Here is a 14,398-nt window from a genome sequence, read left to right on the forward strand (position 1 = left end):
ATAGCTAACAATAGTTCATTTATTTAATGTTGCTTTCAGTACCCTGTAGCCACTCGACTGCATCAGAACTTATCTTCTGTAATTCTCTTTGAGCTGTGAAGATAGGCCAGGAAACTGGAGTAGGTCAGGTGTGCAGGAAGGCACAGCTCACATGGTGAGGCAGTTTGTGCTTCATGAACCATAGGATTGGGAATGGATTTTCAAGGATAGGTAAAGCTTACTTTTATACCTGAAAAGTGAATAAAACTGATATCTTTATGTTTCATGTTTGCTGAATCTCAACAACCCAAAAATAAAAGAGCTCAGTTTATAAAGTAAAAAAAAAAAGTGTTGTGTAAACTGCCAAAGCTGCAAACTGTGAGTGCAAATAATGAAAATGTGATCTTTCTTAACTACATTTTCTCAGCAGTTATAAAAATGTGGATAAGTTAGTCTCTTGGTGTTTTCTATTTAATTCTATTTTCTTAATAGGATTGAAAAACATGAGTCTGATAAGAACAAGCAAACAACTCTTTAGTTCTGCATAAATGTGAGTAAATGTAGTAATAAGCACTTTTTAGGTTTGTGGGGCTTATAGAAATAAAGTTAGGCAAAGGTTTTTATGTTAATAATGTCAGTTGATACAAACCTAATAATCAGAGAGGAAGCAGATCAGTTGAGTAAGAAGACAATATTTATAGTAAGTGTGAGTGTCGATAGCAAGGTTTTTTCTGTTCTGTGTAATAGAATTTTGTGTGACTGTTGAATGGTGTTTGATCAGGGAGCTCTGGCATAGGTTGTTCACCTAATGAAAACAAGAGTATTGTATGACAGTTCTCTGGCATTTTAGAATTGTATATCATGCAGTATAACTACATACAGAAACACTAAAGGGAGAGGGAAAATAAGTCTCCACATGTAAGACATCTGTTTAAATTCCATGTATAATTTGTGTTTGTTTGTTTGTTTGTTATAAAACTGGATGAGTTTGATCTTCCATTTCAGTTTTTACATTTTCCATGTATATTTTCCATATATTCATGCTTGCAAATGGTGATCTGTAAAAAAAGAAAACACTTCTAAACATAAAACCCATGGACTGTATATTAAATAAAATTTTCTATTATTCAAGTCTGTTGAGGATTATCTATGCTTGCTAGGGGCAAGTTTTTTGAAAAGCCAAGTAATCCTTTCAGTGCTGTTCCTATAAGTATGTTCTATCCATGCCAAAAACTCCTGTGTCTGTGGTTCATGTCTAGTTTTATGAGGGTCTTTTACCACAGGAGGTTATTTTAGAATAATTTTCAAATGCTGTTTTTTCTTTAAGAAACGTAGTTATCTGTTATTCAACTTATATTTATGAAAAGAAATCAGTCTGGTAGAATAAAAGCTTTTGTTGTTGTTGTTGTATTTTTGTTTTGGGTTTTCTCATAAAATATGTATTGATCTTGCTAAGAAGAAGGATTCTGTCAGAAAAAAAATGCTGGAGAAGGAACACTGGTCCATCATCCCTGTGTCTCTGGGTCTATCTTTATGTGATCCTTGTGTTAAAGCCTGTAATTTTTCCTCTCTGAATTGCATTTTATTATTCCTTGGTAACCATATCTTTAATGCATTGAGAAGGCTCGTGATCTCTGATATCGTGATGAGCCAACCCCATGAGAATTTTTGGTAAGTAGAGTCTGCAGTCAGTCAGTCAAATCAAGAGTGAATTGCAATCAAAAGAAACCCTTCAGTCTAACAGGGAAAAGAAACAATCTTTTCTCAAGAAGGATGTACATTATAAAAACAATACAGCGTCCATTAAAACGTACTTTCCTTATTTCTGGTGGGTTTTACAGTGACGTGAAATATAATGGAGTAGGCCAAATTCTAGATGTAAATGTGTATCACTCACTACATCCCAGTGAATGTACCATGAGCACTCCACTCCAGTGAGAGTGCCAGAAAGGTATTGGGAACATGCCCATTATGATGAGGGTCAAGAAGCACTCTGCTGTAATAGAGGCCTGCACTGCAGAGGACTTCAAAACAGAAAAACACTTCAGAAATGTAAAATCAATACAGCATTGGTTAGGGCTAACATAAAGGAAATGTAAAAAGCAAACCAGGCATAATTGTATTGTTATTTATTATCAGTGTTGTTTATACTGATGTAGATGTTATGTAGGTAGAAGTATAAATAACATTTTCTCCCAAAATTTTAAACTAAATGCCTATGTACAGAAAAAGCAAACCCACAGGAAGGGAGGTGCCAGGATTATTCATGCCAATGTAAAAATGTCCTACTATGTGGGGTGCTGGTTGCATTGGCATGGGATTTGCAGGACATTTTATACTGTTGAAGTGTAAATTTTGAAAATATAACTAGGGACTAAAATCCAGTCATGAAATTGAGGTTTTCCTTTGAAAATGGTTTCACTCAGGTAGATACTTTTGTCAAACTATGAAAAAATGCATGCCTGAGGAGAGTATTAGTCAGTAACTGAGAGGCAACTAATAAAGTTTTATAGTTAATCTTCTTAGAAGTTCTTTTTTTTTTTTTCTGGAAATAAACAGAAGCCAGTATCAAGATTATGCTTAAAAATTGCACCCTGAAGTACGTTTCACCTTCCATCATCAAAAAGTGTAGAATGTTTCCTTGGCTTTTGCTTCGGAATCACTTCACTTAAATAAAAGGCAGGGAGATATCACAAGAGGAGATCCCAAGGAATTTTAGTTCAAAATTTCAGAGTTTTGGGTTCCACAGACTACACATATAAGCGTGCAAAAGGTGACAAAAGGAAGTATTTACTAAAAGGAGGCATTTTCTAGACTGGATTATAGTTTGTGTTCTTTATTCAGTGCAATGTGATACCTCCTGGATACTGCTGGGGTCAAAACATTTAGAAAACTGAACGTAAGTCAATCATTTCCCCAACAGTCTGAGGGATTTTTTGTAATTCCCATAGTTTCAAATAAAAGTACAAGGAATCATGGTTTTAATCACTCTTACAAGCAGAAAAATATATAAATTTCAAATAATCTGGTTCATTGCTTATACTAGAGAAAGACATTTTGGTGACAACATATCATTATGACAGACTTTCATTTTACATTTCATTTAGTTGTATTTTAGAAAATACCATTCTGAAGACAGAGTTACATCTGTGTGCTGTTACTGCACAAACATTTCTTCACCAACAATTTCTGACACAAATGGAGAGCATTTCAAAGAGTTAATAAACTTATAAGTAGTTGGAGCAGTTTGCATTTAAGGAAGGCATTATAAAAAAAATAACTTTAGACTGGGCAATTGGAAAATTAGTTAGAAGGATGCAGAGATTTAGACCTTTAGGTGGATTTAGTATTTCAAAAGGCCAGAGTTTGGTAAGTTGTGGGTAGAGAAGATGGTTTCAGTGAATAGCAACAGCTCTACAAGTGACCACTTGTCATCTGAAACACAGAAATTATCTGTAAACATACCTCAGTCATGAAAAAGCCCACTAGCTCAAGCCTCACTGAAAGTAATCAGCTGCCTTGCATTTAACCACCAGATGGGCATAGATGACCACAGAGAAGCAGCGGACAAAGTAAACGTTAAAAAGATGATTACTTTACAGCAATTCTTCACTGTGTTCATGCACTAAACAGAAGGATAGAGACACCTAGAGATGAAGAAAAGCTAAAAACCTTAAATAATTAGCTGAATGGTAAAGAGATTAAAGAAACCATAGCTATTGACATAAAACAAAAGAGTAATTTTCTCTGCTTTTCAGTAAGTTGACGATTGCTGGCAACAGGAGAAAAATTAAATATAAATGAGAACAAAATAATGGAAATAACTATAAAAGAAGTGAAAAAAAAGTATTACAGGTGATTTTAATGAAAGGGCAACAAACACAGCAGTGGCCGTCCTTTTAAAGAATTTGCACCAAAATACAGATCTAGTGGTAATGATAATAAATCAAACTTACTGAATTAGTGGTAGTACTAAGTGCAAAGACAAGGGCTTTGACTATGTGTAAGAAGAGGAAGCTGCTATGTGCAATTGCAGATTTGTCAGTCTGGCTCAGTAATCCATGTAGCTTTAAAACAGGTTTTGAAGGGAAAGATCATTAAAGCTAGAGATAAAAGGGAAGTGGAATATTGGTTTACCAAAGCAGGACGTGTCAAACTAACTTAATCTGTTCTATTCTGTTTTCCTTTTCTTTTAAATAGAATGACTTCATTTTCTAGAGAAAGGAAATAAAGGGGGCATTTTCTTTCTGTCCTTTTACAATGCACTCATTATGCTGCTGAGAAGAGAACTGCTTACTTGCTTGGACAAAGTGGAATTTAAGAGCACAGCTGTGAGATGACCATTGTAGGTGATTTAAGACAATATTGAAAAGGAACCATCTGTATTAAGAGAAATATTTTCCCCGATATTCATAAAAGAAAAGTGAGAATAGAGCATCCTGATAGTACAATATTGGGAAACTTAGATAATCAGGATAGCTGATGAAAATAACTGCAGTGCCTTGAGGACCCAGAGAATGACACAGGAGATCCAGCAGTAAGAGCTGCAAAGCATTTTAGAAAGGTACTGTAGAGAAAATACAAAATGTTGTTGTAAGCTGAGAAATGAGAGATTATGAGAAGCCTGATTTCTGTTTATCAGAATACTAGATGGCTGGAAAACTCCATTCACCATTTTCAGTATAATTTTTGGGTCTTATTATGCCTTCCTTTGCTGTGCTAAAAATTGATTTGCTATCAAAATCTCTTCCCCACATGGATTTGTAGAATATGATCTGGTCATTTTCTTAATTAACTATGTGACTAGAGCTTCTATCACTCTCTTGCTGCAAATAAACTATTCCCAGACCATTTTCTATTCTTGTAGTTCTTTTCTGAGACCCTGCCACCAAGATTCCTTTAGAAGTGCAGACAGTGGTGTGTTTCAGCAATGATCTAATTAATACTGTCTTACTCAGAAATTACCACTCCTGACACTGTTATACATCCCTCTTTTCAAGGACTGTGTTCTCTGTCTACAACACAATGGAAACAGACCTTAGTCAATAATATGATTTTGAAAAATTTTCTGGTGATTCTGTGATTTAGGATAATAACTTTGTTCTTTTCAATTTGACTTGCTGTTGTCATTCTTTATATGGCTCTCCTTGTATTTAGTCATATTAAAAAACTTTTTTGATTATGAAGAAATAAAGGTCAGCCTGTAGATCTCTACAGTTTTGACCCTACTCTTACATGTTATTCCTGTAATAAGTGGATGGTTATTTGCAATAAAATGTGAAAATAAAAGGCCAGCTTAGATACAGAGAGATTTTCCTTGGTTTTGTTAGAAATTGATACTACTGGTGACAAAGTAAGGATCCAAAATTGTTGATATCTTTATGTAGCAATTATTTTTATATGTATATGTATATTTCAGCACCTTTTGTATGTGTATGTACACATATATATGTGAAGGACTTACATGGCTATGTCTTTATAAATTTTATGCATACATAATTAAAAACCAGTGTTGATGTGTGTAAGTCTTCATAGATACCCCCATTATAAAGCACCAAGATTAAGAGATTTTGATCTTGACTATTAGCAAATTCCTATTATAAAAATGATAAGCCTCAATAATGAAATTAATGATAGATCCCTAAAAAATAAGTCCAGTAAGTTAATTCTACTTGGATTTTAAAAATAGGGTATATTATTATGAACTGATGTTAAGGCTAGAATATGCCTTAGAATATGCTAGTTATGCCATGCAGAAAGAGAAATTTTACCTTCAAAATTAAATCCTATATACTTCTACCATTTTAAAATCTGTTTTACTGTATGGCAGTGCAACTAGAAGTCATATGAAAGCTGCTGCTACCTGAACTACACTTCTTTATAAACCATAGCTCTAAGCTGGCTCTATATGGGCAGCATATTTAGACCACTGCCCAAAAACTAATCACAAATGAACAGCTCTGGAGATAGATGAAATGGAACCTGAGAGGAAGCCAAAATATGATTATCATCATAACAAGGCAAGAATTGGCTTGAAATACCTTTCACCATACTGCCCAGAGTACACCTGGTAAGTTGACACTTTTGCTGTTTGCTGCTCCAAAGGGGAGTGGAAGTGACCTGGGCCAGGTAGTATTGGTACAGCCGTTGAGCCATTGACCTTTTACAGGCCTCCTTGCTGGCAGAGGAAATAAGGTGGTTTTCTCTGCCCAGGTATTTCTTATTGCCCCAAATCCTCCTGAGAATACAGAGAAGGTAAAGAGTAAGGCTGACATTGTCCTTCCGCTCCCTGCAACTTGTGCCATGTACAGCAACCTACATGATTTGCACCTAAGCCCAACATCTTTCCTAGGCAAGGAGCATCAACTCAAACAAAAGATACAATAGGTTATTTCTGAAAAAGGGGAAAATAACCATTAAAAGGGCATATGGAGAATAAAAGATTGTCACATGGAAGTGAGACTGAAGAGCTCATGTTTCACAGTGGAGAAGGAGGCATAGCTAAGCAACTCCCTGTAAACCAAATGCCACTGTATAGTCTGTGTCTGTGGTTCAGCATCTATACGTTATCTATGCATTTCTCCTAAATATGTCACATTCTATTCACCATGAATGACCATGACAAGGTTAGGCTAATAAAATATGGTACTCTTTAGGACACCAATTTGGAGCTATAAGTCATGATGTGGGTTAGGCCCCTTCATAGAAATGTAATGCATGATTGAGTAACTTGCTATATCTTACACCAAACCACAGATTCTTGGAAAAACAATCCAACTTTTCCATGTTATTAAAGTGGGAAACAGTCACAACAAAGACTTAATTTCAGAAAAACAATTTTACTGGCATTATGCACTGTAATACATATACCTCAGTCAGACAATTGAAAAAGTTTTGAGCTGATGTCCAAAAACTAATTTCGAAATAATTTTCTATGTTAAAGGTATAAATAGTAAACAGTGCATTACTGTCAAAGTCATTCAATACAGACAATACTGACTCTAATTCAGATCTCCTGACTGATGTATTTATGACCAAATACATGTGAGGTGTCCATTTCTGAGCATCCCTGTAAGCCACCTGCAGCAGGAACACTTCATGGAACTTTCCACTGCTTATTGCTTCCCTAATCTCTTGGTGATTTCTTTTATGTCGTTATGCCTCAGTGGCTGCTAGGTGAGGGAACTGGATACAATGCTGGTGCTCTAATTAGACTATGGTGATCAGTCAGTGGAAATTGTTTTGCTTTTCTTGCACTGCTTCATTTACCTTCCTGTTTGAACTTCTAAATCTTTTCTGTCAGCCTCTGCATTCCATCTTCCCATGCACTTTAAGAGTTGAGTTTGGGATGGGGATTTCTATCTCCAAAACTGCCTGCATACCCAAAGGTTTTTTCTTTTTTCCCCTTTAAAAAAGACCACAGTTTTGTAAGAAAACATTGTGAGACATTCTTTGTATTTTGCTAAATCCTGCTGTTCTTACTGAGAATAACACGTACTAATGGTGATAAAATCTCACACACTCTAAGATTCTTTGGCCCCAAATAATTTCCTCTACCATAATCCTTAGGAGTGAATGAGTTTTCAAATTAGTTGCTGTTATGTGATCAAGATTCCTCCAAATTAAACTGCTTTGCTGCTCAAAAGAGCTTGAATCCAGCCTTTCAATTATATTTGTAGTTTTGCTTATACAGTTCTTCTTCTGCTGAACTCTTGATATTCTTGATTTTTTTCCTCCATCTTTTTTATTGAAGCAAAATTCAATTGAACATTTCAGAATAAGACCTGGTATTATCAAACATCATATTTACACGTTCATGAATCACACTCAAATAAAATAAAGCTACTGGACATGACAACACAGCCTACAGATCTGACCAACAGAGGAACAAAACAGGGACCTGTTACACATCTCTTCTGTCAACTAATTTTATGCAACACTTTTCAAGGAACACTTACATATTCAGTGCCTTTGCATACATAAATATGAGGAACCATTGAGCTCCTATCTTTTATGCTAAGTATGGAGAGGATTAAGCCCATTGGTGAAGGCCATTTCTACTGTCATAACATTGTAAGTATGAGCTATAAAACTATAAATAATTTTAAAACAAGGAGTGTGGAGCTGATGTGGCATATTTGTAAATCATGTGTATCAAAGAAAAAACATGCCAAGCTGTGTTTCATAATATAAACCTAGAGATATTTCAAATAGAGTTCAAAAATATTTTTTAGAGTAAGATACCAGTTTGTAATTAAAAAATATGTATGAAGAAAACTTTTATTATTATTTCTGGAACTAACAAAGAGTGCTATTTTTTTACTGTAAATATTTCATATATTGAAGTCAATTTTAGCTGCTTCCTTTCTGCTATTGAATTCAGCCTGTATTAAAGGGCTCAGAAAGAAACAATTTTTCCTGCTAAATTATTTGAATATTGAAGAATAAAAATTCTATTTTCAACTTCTGTAAATTTTTATACAAGAAACCTCAAGGTGAGTCACACTTAAAAATACTGAAAACAAAATAAAGGCTAGATTGCTTACTTGATTAGAAGTAGAACTTACGATTTTTTTACTTGAGTCTATAGAGGAAAGGAAAGGTAAATAAAAATTATCAAGTGAGGAAAATGTTAGGAAAGTTACAAAAGATTCAGGAAAAACACAAAAAATTACCCAGTGGTAATGTGGATCTTATAAATTATTTCTTTCTCTTTGATGATTTCCCTCATGATTGTAATAAATTTAAGTCTTTTGTAGTGCTGCCTATCAGCACTAATAGCTAATCAGTAAGGGAAGCAGAGTCCCTGATGGTCAGCTTAAATAATTTCACTGCAAAGGGCTTTTTCAGTTGTTAATGTTTCTAATAAAAGTTTGTCAAGTGATGCTGCACGATACAATTGGGAAGAGCTCTCTGTAAAATTTGCAATGCTAAGCCACTTTATGTTTACTCTTCACAGCTTTCTTCAAAATGATGCCTGCAAAAAACATCAGTGGGTAGACTGCTAGGGTGCAACCATAACTGTATAGCAGACAAAGATTGATTTCACTTCTTACCACTGTCTGAAAGATTTTCAAGCCTTTTTTTCATCTCTATCACTTTTCTCATTCTTCTAGAATAATGGTTTTTGGAGGAGAGACTGTGTTTCTGTTGTGTTCTGCAGATATGATCCGTGGCTAGGGCTCCTACTTGTTAAGTTAATGTAAGTGGAACCTCTTGATGCATTCTGCTCCCTGAGAAGACACGCCACATATGCTTGCTTATGCTAAATATCTTACTTTTCTTTGCCAGGTGGCACTCTGAAACAGTATTTTTTCCCCCCAAAGATAAGTAAATGATATTTAGAAAGGCATGTGAGCAGACTGCACTTCAAGCATGTAAAGCATGTCACTGCTAGGAACCAGTCCAATATATGTTTCAGTGCATAGTTATGTGTTGTGCTAAGCTGTGATATCAGGCATCTGCTTAAAAGTCAGCATGATTTCAGAGCTTCACTGTCATGGGGCCTTTTTATGGTTAAAAGCCATTAAAATCCTAGGATGTGAAAGTGTACTATTAATTCAGGACCTTCACCCACAAGACATTATGCAATAAGTATATTTTTGAGTGGAAAAGATGGAGAAAGAGGATACTGGACTCATGATAACAGAGGAAAATATATTTGTTTGGAAAATTGAGACCAACCACTATGTGTGGAAATAAAATGCAAGCTGTTTGCTTCCTCTTTCCAAGACTGTGCAGCTGAATGCATGGGAGAAACCTCTGGGCTTCAGGGATCTTGAAAAGAATTTGATTCTTGAAGTATTTCTCAATGTAGGTCACCTGAGAAGGCAGCAAGGCAAGAAATTGTCCCACTTCACGTACTGTTGAAGATTCTTGTGTGCTACCATTGTGAAATTTTGTGGGCTTATGCTCTTGCCTTATGTGTGCATCACACAATTAAAAAAGGCTGGAGCACTTTCTACACTTCATAAAATCTTTTAAATTTTTTCTTCATTTTTTTCTTAGAACACAGATCTGGTTCCTAAAGCAGAGTAAGGAAAAACAAATTTGAAACAATCCATCAAATGAATATAAAACAGTGAGTTGTACTTCTAGTTTCTTTCAACAGTTGGAGAAAAAACTTATTTTCATAATAATGAAATCCTGAAGTCTGCATCACAAGACTGATTAGTCCTCCTGATCATAAACCTCAACAGTAAAATTATGACCTCAGGGAGTTAGCGAATGTCCTCATGCAGGGCACAATCCCAAATATCATTCATATGTAGTCAGATCTGATTAGCCTAGGTGAATGGTAAGCTCATTTTATATTTAAATTACAGCACTAATAAAAAATGTATGAAGGTGAGAGATTGAGAAGAGAGGGCTGCAGGCAAGTGAAAGAGGAAAAAATTCCATACACTATTTTTCAGAATGTATTTGGAGTGTTCAAAACATGTCTGAATACTCACACACATTATCTGTCTTTAGAACCAAACATACAAAAACTTGCCATTGGTAAATGAAATGGCCTAAAAAGTATATAAACATTGAATACTGCCTTTGATTTAGAGAATGAATTGGTATTTTTGCAATCCTGATGAAGCTCTTGCTGATCGTTAACACTGGTGTGAAAAGAATAAGTAATGGAAGCAATGTGTTTGTACAGATTTCATGGAATATAAAGATTTTAATAGACCATTAAGTGAAATAACACAAGGTACAGTGCAGTCTAAAGATGTATGAAAGTGAGAACAATCTGGAACAATCAGAGATGCGGTCTTGTTTCTTCTTGCATGAGGATTCTTTTCCCTATTATTTCATCCTCAGAGGAAATGGAGTGTTTTAAAAGATAGTCAAATTGTCAAGGAGGAGAGGCATGGAACAGTACTGAAGAAAGTGGATGGAAGCTTTAATAAGAAATCAAGGTGACATCATTAACAAAAGTTTATATTACCTATTTATAAAAAAATTATATTTGGTAATTATATCTCAATGTGGATCCAGTACCAGGTGACACAATGCAATTTCCCAATAACTTCAAGAGATGACTGGCTTTTTCAGGGAAAAAAATAAAAATAAAATAAAAAAAAAAATAAAAAAAATAAAAAATAATAATAATAAAAAAATAGAATTTTAGAATTCTTAAGGTTAGAAAAGACCTATAAGTCATCTAACACCACCACCATGTTCACCCTTAAACCATGTCTTCAAATGCCATATCCACATGCTTTTTGAGCATTTCCAGGAATAGTGACTCAACCACTTCCTCATAAAGCCTGTTCCAATGCTTGAAAACCTTTTCCATGGAATTTTTTTCCTAATATCTAATGTAAACTTCCCTTTGTGCAACCTGAGGCCATTTCCTCTCATCCTGTCGCTTCTTACCTGCGAGTAGAGACTGACTCTCACCTCACACAAGCTCCTTTTAAGTAGGTATAGAGGACAATAAGGTCTTCCCTTAGCCTCTTTTTCTTCACACTAAACAATCCCAGTTTCCTCATCTACTCCTTGTCAGACTTGTGCTTTAGACCCTTTACCAGCATCATTGCCACTGTCTGGACTTGCTCCAGCACCTCAATTTCTTTCCTGCAATGAGAGGCCCAAAACTGAACACAAGACTCAAGCTGCAACCTCATCAGTGCTGTGTACAGGGAGATGATCACCTGTCTAGTTCTCCTGGCCACAATATTCCTGATACAAATCATTAATTTAGTACAATATCATTGATATTGCTCATGTTTGAATGTTACCAGTCAAATTCTGCCAGTTTTACTTGGAAAAAATAACTGCTTTTTTTCTCCTGGCTGGATTTGGTCTATTCTGTTTCCACAATATTAGAAAAGGTTGAAAAATAACCAATAGAAAATTTGTGCACAGTAATTTTGCAGTCTTTTCTTAAGTCTCTATATTTCTCTTTCATCCTATTATTCATTATCAATATTTATTATTCATAAAAGTAGTAGTCTGGAGTTCATCCGAATGTACATTTACATAAGGTCAGAAAAGACCTAAGAAAAAAGACAAAAGACCTAAGACAAAAACCTCAATAGATTTAACTCCAAAGAGAGGGTGTGAAAGAGCCTATAAAAGGCCAGGTAAAAAATGTGAGATTTCTTCAGAGAAAGGAAAAGATGAGACAGATAACCATTCCTAGGACATGGGTGTGTGGACTTGACTGCATGGTAGATGCTCAGTCACTAAGAAGGAAACTCCAACACTCTGAATCAAATTCCATATAATTATCTCTTTGCAGCCAGAATTAAGCCTATGTCTGCAAATCTCATTGCTTCTGCATTTTCTTGGAAATTATGACCAGACTTCTGAATACCCTTCAGAGAGTACTCAAAAGTTAGTTCCTGCAGTACTTAAAGCATATGTTGAATATAGGAAAGCACATTCTGTCAATGGCACTTTCTTGTGGTGGCAAGTCTTGTGAGGAATAAAAGGATGCAATGTCATGAACCAGGCCAATAGTTTTCACATTTACTTAGCCTATTAGACGGTGTATTAAAAAAAAGAAAAAAAGTCACATTATTTCTGTTTATATATATATATATATATATATATAATTTCTAGTTTTATGGTTGGTAATCCATGGATAGCACCTATAGATTATTTTAATTATAATTCACATTCAAGGCCCTGCTTTTGCAGGAATTATGTCAAGAAAAATGTTGGCAAGTTCACAACAACTGCAGGATTGGGCAATAAGGGAATTAAAAGGATTTGTAAAAAAACCCAGTGACTAAGTGCCTATTTCACTGCCTGTTGTATCCTGTTATATCTAGAGAATGGAAAAAGGAAATTCCATATTGACTAGATTGAGCTGTACTTGCCATCTCAGTAATGAAACCATCATGCAATTCCTTCAAATGAAATCTCAGTTAAACTGCACAACTGTTTCTCTTTACTTTCACACTATAAAAATCCAGAACAGCAAGTGTCCAGGAAAAGACATTCATTGGAAAAAAGCTACCAAAGTCTGTGCTTTTGACTGTCATCTGCAGCTTATTTCACACACCCCCCCCAAAACCAAGAAGTCAAAAATGGAAACTGCATGGGTGGTTTATTACTCAGCATTGGGCTCCAAGTGAGTCCTCTTGATGCAATTGTCTTCTTGATAGAAAACAGATTGATAATTTGTTGGGAAGTCTGTAATTATTGGAACACATTGGATTTCAGAAAATTTGAAAATGTTTCAGATTGTGCATATACTCTCACATGTTCCTGTATTTGATTTTTGGGGCTTGGTCCTCTCTTCCTGGTAACTGATACAGTAATTTAGAACTTTGCAGGTGTAAGGGAGTGTATTAGGTAAATGAACAGATTCTGGTTTGCACAGGCCCTCTGTTACAATGAATTTGAAGTATTTTACCAGAATATGAAACCTGATTACTTAAATTTCCGGTGAAGTTCTTTTTCCATGAACATTACCATCTAACATAGTTTTTCAGTAAATGTTCAATGTGGTGATGTTAATTGCAACAATTTCCTTTGAAAGAAGGTAAGTCATTTGTTTCACTCTCTTTTTAGAGAGATCTGTCTGCTCAGTCTCTGTGCCATTAGAATTCCTGTGAAGAGTTTTGTAACTGAAGGCAGCTATTCTATTCACACAAAGAATGTTGGACAGGTTAATATTATTGTGCAATATTGTGCAATATCAATGTATTGTGCTATAATCAGCACAAGTTCCTGAACATAGCTCTGCCAGAAAAAAATATTTTTGATGCCTTGCTAAATAGCATTTTCTACTCTCAGGATTTGTGTATGTGAAAAAAAAAAAATTCTGGATATAAAAAGAGAAAAACACACAAAAGTGAGCAAACAAGACTGAAAAATGGCCCTTTAGGCTTCTTTTTCATCGGTTTTCACCAGAAATTTGATTTTAAGTGTAATTTGTTTTTACTAGAATATTAGCTTTATACTGGAGTTTAGTAACTCACACTGGAAGTCAGGAGTCAATGACTGACTCTATGCTAGGGACAAGAAAAAGATGGAGAGGATTGATTGATACACTTACATAGTCTTTCCTGGTGTTCTCTTGGTTCTGCATAGCTGCTTATCCCTCAATATTAGCAGTAAAGACCATTTCAGCCTTCACAAAATATTGTCCAAGGATCTGTTTCTGAGTAGGTCATTAATTTTCAGAGACTTGCCAGCTATGCTGCACAGTAGGTGGGAAAAAATGTGGTGGTGCTTGACTGTAATGCCAACAATAACTAGCTATTCACAGCTATGATTTCTCACCAAGTAATTATAACTTTTGCTTTATTAGGGGAAAGAAAATACTACTAAGAATGAATTTTTAAACACATTTACTCATTACCAAATCGTCTTTAAGTTTTCTTTGGGAAAAGGAGCTAATAGCCCTTCTTATTGGGTGGAAATTTCCACTAACTTTCTTGGGAACTCCAGACATGCTAAAAATACAGTG

At 35.1% G+C, this 14,398-nt stretch overlaps 1 long non-coding RNA gene across 1 annotated transcript in view; it reads right to left on the reverse strand.

Annotated features, from left to right (window-relative positions):
- Positions 1-935: 935 nt before the first annotated feature.
- Positions 936-14,398, reverse strand: part of LOC310908063 — a 54,459-nt gene continuing 40,996 nt past the window's right edge. The window contains exon 3 of the long non-coding RNA XR_014589775.1: positions 936-1,037. This is a non-coding gene — a long non-coding RNA (uncharacterized lncRNA). The remainder of the gene's footprint in view (positions 1,038-14,398) is intronic.

The sequence above is a fragment of the Zosterops lateralis genome, assembly GCF_965231275.1.
Source record: "Zosterops lateralis genome assembly, chromosome: 4".
Classification (NCBI taxonomy): domain Eukaryota; kingdom Metazoa; phylum Chordata; class Aves; order Passeriformes; family Zosteropidae; genus Zosterops; species Zosterops lateralis.